This window comes from Pseudorasbora parva, chromosome 15 (assembly GCF_024679245.1).
Source record: "Pseudorasbora parva isolate DD20220531a chromosome 15, ASM2467924v1, whole genome shotgun sequence".
Lineage (NCBI taxonomy): Eukaryota > Metazoa > Chordata > Actinopteri > Cypriniformes > Gobionidae > Pseudorasbora > Pseudorasbora parva.
The window spans coordinates 29196152-29203238 of NC_090186.1; positions in this window are offsets into that span (position 1 = coordinate 29196152).

Genomic DNA, 7087 nt, shown 5'->3' on the forward strand with positions numbered 1-7087 from the left:
TGGGCTGCGTTTCTCAACAGCATTGTGAGCTATCGTGATTGTGCCAATGGTTCTATGATCTACATATAGATATTAACAAAAGAACAAAAGAATAGATAAGAACAAAAGCTTATAATGCTTTTGAGAAATGCAGCCCTGGACAGTTTAGCTAATTGTCGGGAGCATGTGCTGAGAGAAAATTCTCGTGGTGCCCCCCTCAGCACTTGGTGCCCTACGCGCAGTGCGTGATGCGCATTGTGGGAGCGGATTTACATTCACATTTTTTGTCTACAGCATAATTCACACAAAGTCATACGTTATCAATTAGTTCCATCAAATCTGTTATCAAATTAGATGGCTTACTGATTGATGTCATGACTGAACAGCACTCTGCCTAAGCTTGTTTTGATAAAAAAATATCAAATTTTGGATATCATATTTTGGACACCCCTCTTTTATTTCAATTTTTAGTGTAGTTTCATTTTGTATACAAACAATGCAGGTGAATTGTTTGTATACAAAAAAAAAAAAAAACAAACAATGCAGGTGAATGCATTCCTTTGAAGTTAATGTCGAACAGGGGCGATTCTAGGGTCAGAGCTTTAGGGGTGCTGAGCACCCAATGAGCCCCACTGCCACCACCCACCGTCTTTCACACAAAAACAAAAAAAAGTCTATTGAAAAATAACTTAATCATTTTAACATATATTCAACTAACTCCAAAATCCAGATTTATTTTTTATTTATTTTTTCGAGATCTTTTCAGAACACCAGCTTAATTGTGATAGTTCACACAGACAGCCCCCTGTAACAAACATAAAACCTTCTTCACCCAGCTGGTTTTCCTGACCGTTAACTCATTTTGTATCAACAGTCATCATATTGGTTATTTTAGATTCAACTTTATTGTAATTGAACAAAGTAACAGGTGCTTGGACAACAAAATGTAAATCTACTCTACTGTAAATTATTTACAAATGGCCATCTCTAACATTTTGGGATACATGCCTGTCTGAACTTTCATAAACCAATGTCATCAATAAATAATAATAAAACAAGCTTCATATCAAGAGCAAAAAAAGAAAAAGAAAAAAAAGAAGGTAAAAACAAAAAGTCCAAAATATCCAGAGTATTTACAGAGGTCTTGAAAATATTTAGAAAGTAAAGATATAAAAAAGAAAGAGGGAAATCTTTGAAGTACTTCCCCTGAATCCCCATTTGGCTCTACTTTGGGAGAGTTAATCTATGTCGCCGCACTTTGAGGGTGGCAAACCTGTCAATGACCCTTTGGTGTTCAATTTTTTCAAGCAACTCCTTCTCAATAGACATCACAGCTAGGTGCTGGAGTCTGCTTTGGCCTGTGGTCCTCCTGAGCCATGTATGGAGCCGACGCAAGGCACTAAAAGACCGCTCACATGTACAGCTGCTAACTGGTATTGTCAAGGCAACCTGCATAACAGCTTTCAGTGAAGGGAACATTTCCGAATCTAGAAGTTTGTACACTGCTAGCATGTCCTGAACTGTACCAGCCTCACTCTTGCGCTTCAGAAAGTTTTTTGCGACTATCACTTCCTCTGACTTAAGTTCAATATGGTAATGCAGAGCCAGTGCTGTCAGATGAGGCTCGGACAAGAAATGGCCTGAGGTTGGACTGCATGCCTGAATTCCATTGAGTACATCCTCATTCACACCAGAAAAACGCCTCTCAAGTTCACAGATCATTCGGTCCAGACAAGGAAACAAAAGTTTCCTCTTGAGATCTTCAGACTCTGAAGAGCCACAGGTTTCACTGCCTGCCCCACAAGCGGACTCAACAACATATCCATCCATTCTCTTTGTCTTACGCCTCTGTCCTGAGGATGATTCTACTGCTATCTGGTTTGCCTCACACATAGCCATTGTTCTGGAGTACAGATCTGCAGCAGTGGTATCACTGCGTTTCTGCTTCATGGTGTCAGTCACTGCATTTTTGTATGTCACTGCTTGGGCAATGTCAATGGTCTCCTTCTGTAGGTATCTGTGTAAACCTGCTGTTACAGACAGGAGAGTGTGGAAAACCATCAGCAAATACACTGAGGAGAATTTACTGAGCTTTACCCTCAATCCAACTGCTGTCGGTGTCTTGATTGTGGAGAGGCACTCAATGATAGCAGGGAAATTATCAATCACTGCAGTCACTGAATGAAGCTGGCATGCCCAGCGTGTAGTTGACAACTGCACAAGTTCTCTTGGCTGCAACCCTAACTTCTTTTGAGTGTCCACAAACTTATGGTGGTTTACAAGGGAGACACTAAAGAAAGAATGGAGACTTTCCAGCATGTTGAAGAACTCTGTGGCTTCAGAGACAGCTTTGCATGTGTGACATAAAACAAGATTTAACTCATGTGCATAACAATGCACATAAATTGCCTCAGGGTGCTTTTTTTTAAAATGGGCTTGTACACCCCCAACATCCCCACTCATGACAGCTGCCCCATCGTAGGTCTGTGCCACACATTTCAACTGATCAATTCCCTTCTTTACCAACTGATTTTCAATTGCAGCTGTTATCGAAGTAGCATCAAACTGTGACACCTCTGTAAGGGCTAGGAACCTTTCATTGACGGCACCCTCAACAGACACATATCTAACACAGAGTGCCAACTGTTCTGTCTTTCCATCCCTGGCTTCATCAGCCATAATGGCATACATGTTTGCTCCCTTTATCTCACTGATGATATTTTCTGTTATTTCTTGTGAACAGCATTCTATCTCATTTTGGCTATCAGATGAGAGGTACGTGGTGTTTGAAGGGGCTGTGTATCTTTGCAAGAAGGGATCAAATTTGGTCAAAAGTGACATGCACTCTAGGAAATTGCCTTTGTTGTGACTCTCATCCGTTTCATCATGACCTCTGAATGCTATGCCTTGCTTCCCCAAGAAGCAGGTTACTGCCATAATACGCTCTAGGTACTGCCTTCTTTCACTAATTTCAGTGGTACTTGCTGCCTCTATCTGCTCTACAACATTCCCTTTTGACAGGCTTGCTTTGTAGCTGTTCCAACAAACCACACTGTCCTTGTGTGACTGTGTTGTTTCATGTTTTTGAAACTTGCTAAGTGCCTTTTGCCAGTTATTAACTCCGTCATTAACAAGTGCATAATTTCTGACATTTTTGCCAAATACCCTACAAGTAAAGCAGAAAGCAGCATTTTGTCTAGCTGAGTATTCCAGCCATCTGAAACTTTTGAACCACTGTTCTTGAAAGGCTCTTTTTTGTGTGCCAAACTGTGTATGAGGGTATTGAGACAGCTTTAACTGTTTAGGACCAGTGTCCTTATCCCCTAAATCTGAACAGCTCTCTTCTGTCTCTGCTGCTTTGGCTTGGTGCTCTCTATGTTGCACTCCCTCAGTCTCTTCATTTCTTTCTCTAGTCAAGTCCCTGTCATCCCTTATGGACTCTCCCTGTTGTTTTCCTCCTCCTTTATTATGAAAAAATGTGGTGTAAAAGAATGTTACAAAAAATGCAATATAGGCTACTTAATGCCAATAAGTTTGTATAGGAGTACACACACATAAACGGGAGTAGTTACTGTTTTGCTTGACACTATTCACTATATGTCAATGTATTGTTTCTTGTTTCCTCACCTGATTCTTCCTGCATGCTCTCCCTTTCTCCTTCGCCATCTCCCTCTCTTTCCCTAGGCACTGACAATCATACACAAATATATTGTAGGCAGATGAGTTGAGGTCAGTTTGTCATGTCACAAAAATGAGACCATGAGACCATTTACAGATTCTAAAGATATGATCAAAAGGCACACAGTGTGTCATTTTAAATGTCTTTATTATTATTATTGGGCTTAGAAACTTTTTAAATGACAAATTCATTTCACAAGAGAAGCTTGTGAGTTTGAAATAAATATAAATAAAATAAAAGCAGGGGACCATTGCCTAGATAAGTAATTTGATACAACTACAGCTGGTTTGCATTATCTGTTACTCTAGCTTTACACTTTTCAGAAGAACAAAAAACTAAAACAAGACAGAGGTCATTATGGACTGTCCCTAGTCTCTCACCTGAATCTGTCTTTTTTCTTTTAAAGAATTGTCGTATGTCCATTGCTCACTGCCACACACACACACACACACACACACAAACACACACACAGAGAGAGAGAGAGAGAGAGAGAGAGAGAGAGAGAGAGAGAGAGAGAGAGAGAGAGAGAGAGAGAGAGAGAGAGAGAGAGAGAGAGAGAGAGAGAGTTATGCTAGGAGTTCAGGAGTTAAGCCTGGTTCAGGTTAAATCCTGTGTGATGAATGAATAAATACAGCAAAAGGAAAAACATGAAACTTTCTTTTATGATCTTGTTTGATAGTCAGCCACAACTGAAAAATATATATAAATCTAGGAATTAATAACAATTCATTTAAAAAGCCACAGTAAGTGTTTTCAGTGATACGTTGTTTGTTTTCATTCCAAACGCCAGTGCTTCATGTTTCCATGACGACTGACCAGAAAAGACGCACGAGACGTCATGTTTACATGACTCTCCATTGTGAAATGAGTATCAAGTAACGATAAACTTTAACAACAGAGACACACGTACGCACTACACATGTGCGCAGTTTATTTGTCGCGATTCTGTTTTTTGTTTCACGCTCTAGCAGTTAATAAACAGAACTGCATGCGTCTTGCGGAAGAAAATTGTAACCGGCGTTACTTCTCTCCGTTTGGTTTATGACTATGGATGAGTCACTCAGGTCCTGTGCTACTCCACAGCGGCGGCGACCCGCCGGACTAAAATAGTCAGATAATAAACACTGATTATAGGTGTACCACCATGGTGATTCGGGATACTGACTCCAGTACTTACCGATATGATTTCGAAAACGGAATAAATCTAGGTAAAAGTAAAGAAGTGTCAGACACAGCTTTCAACCAATCACAACACTAACGTTACATCACGGGTTCTCACTCTGCGTGTGTTTCGCGCTGGATGACTGTGGTGCTGAGCGGTGCAGGTATAGAGAAGTAGAAGAAGAGAAGAGGATGACACCATTTGCTATGCGGGGATATTTTCATTTTCCTCCTTAACATATACATTTTAAACCACAAACTACGGAGTATGTTTTGGACATTATTTAACCGTGTAAAAGACTAACAAAAATTTTAAATAACACAATTTCTTACTCCAAATTTTAGGGGTGCTGAGCTTCTTTTTAGGGGTGCTGAAGCACCCCTAAAAAGGGGCTAGCCTCGCCCATGATGTCGAATAGTATACTATATGTATTCACCTGCATTGATTGTGGTTAGTTATTTTCTAGTGTGTTTGGAAAAGACCCATTTCCAGCATAGCTTTACTCTGCCTCCTTGTGGTGAAGAGGCAGAGTAAAGTGAAGACACTGAATTCCTCACTTTACCGAATGAAGTGTCTTCACACTAAGTGAAGACACTTCATTTGGTGAAGACACTGAATTGTTAACACAGTGAAAAAAAGAAAGAAAAAAAAAAAAACAGCAAAAACAGATGAAATGAAAGTTATTATGTACTGATAGACCTACCAACATTATTAGTACTCTTTTCCGTATTTGTTTTTATTACTCTTAGTGCTCACCTGATTGTTCCTTTCTTTGTAGGCTAAATTTCCAATAAATCATTTAGAAAATAATAATAATAACAAAACAACCTCTCTTTTCACTCACTCACAACATACAAATGTTAAAGATAAAAGCATCCAACAATTCAAAATAACAAAAGCAATCAATTCACTGTGTGCTTCAAAACATTTCTCTTACTGTTAGAATTTATTAAATAATTCAGAATGTTTTATGAATTTTTGAGGTCAGTGATAGTTTTTTCCTTGCCATGATAGAGCTGTCTTTTTTCCGCAGGAATCATTTCATAACCCAAATAAATATTGTGTGGTTTTGACTTACACATAAGTTTTCTTCTATTTATTTTGGTTTTTCTCCTCAGTTTGTAATCAATTATTTTGAGTGAGAACACACCAGCTGTTGTCCAAGTGAAGGTTACTCTGATGTATCCGCCTGTGTGCGTGTTGAATGTGGGGCATGAATAACTTTTTGATTTAGAAAGATGCATTATTCTTTCTGACAAATGTTTTCATGTATTTGATGCAAATGAATGAAGTTCCTATTTTAGTGCGGTAGTTATTGTCTATACAGTGCGGAGAGCATAAAGTGTCATACACGCTGTTAAATTTAGGACTGAGAATAGGTCCTGAATCCATGACATTCATTAACAAATCAAACAGCAGTGTGACTGTAACAATAGTGAATGACCTGATGAGAGTCATAGCATATTCAACAGTCACTGAAAATAAATAAACGTTACTAGAGTCATTCAGAGAAGCTTCTTTCTTCACTAGTAAAGCATGTACATTTGTGGAAATAGACTTGATCCAAAACCATACATTTACTGAAATATTGCCCTTGAGACAGATTTCTATGACAACTGGGCTCATACCGTAGTGTTGGCTTAAAAAAAGCTATTAAACATCTCTACCATTATTACCCTAGAAAAAAAACACTAATGCCACAGGCCTGTTGTGACATGTTTATAAATGTTTATGCTAGCGTTAAAGCCTAGCGAAAAAGAGAGATTATGTTATTCACAAAAAGATATTCGAATCCAAGATAAATTTCAGTTTAGTGTTTGAAACCAACATGCAGTAGGCTACAAAAACAATGGTAGAGAAAGCAGATTTGTGGAATTAGACTTCTGATTCAAAACCATATATTTACTGGAATATAGCCGTGGACCCTTACGAAACAAAAATATATTGCAATATATTTGAAAATATCATGCAATATATTCACATGGGATTTAATATTTATATTTTCCAATATATTTTAATATATTGAAAGCGGCAATCATTTGTATATTTTGCAATATATTGCATGAATATATAATACATTTTATAATACCATCAATATATTATTCCATATATTAAAATATATTTCAAGAAAATATATTGGTAAATATATTTTCCTTTCGTAAGGGGACATATGCTGCCTTCATGTGCTCTCGGAAATATCGTAAATACTAGTTTCCTAGGTAAAAATTGCACAGGAACGCCCTCACATTTTGAAACTTGAACGCAAT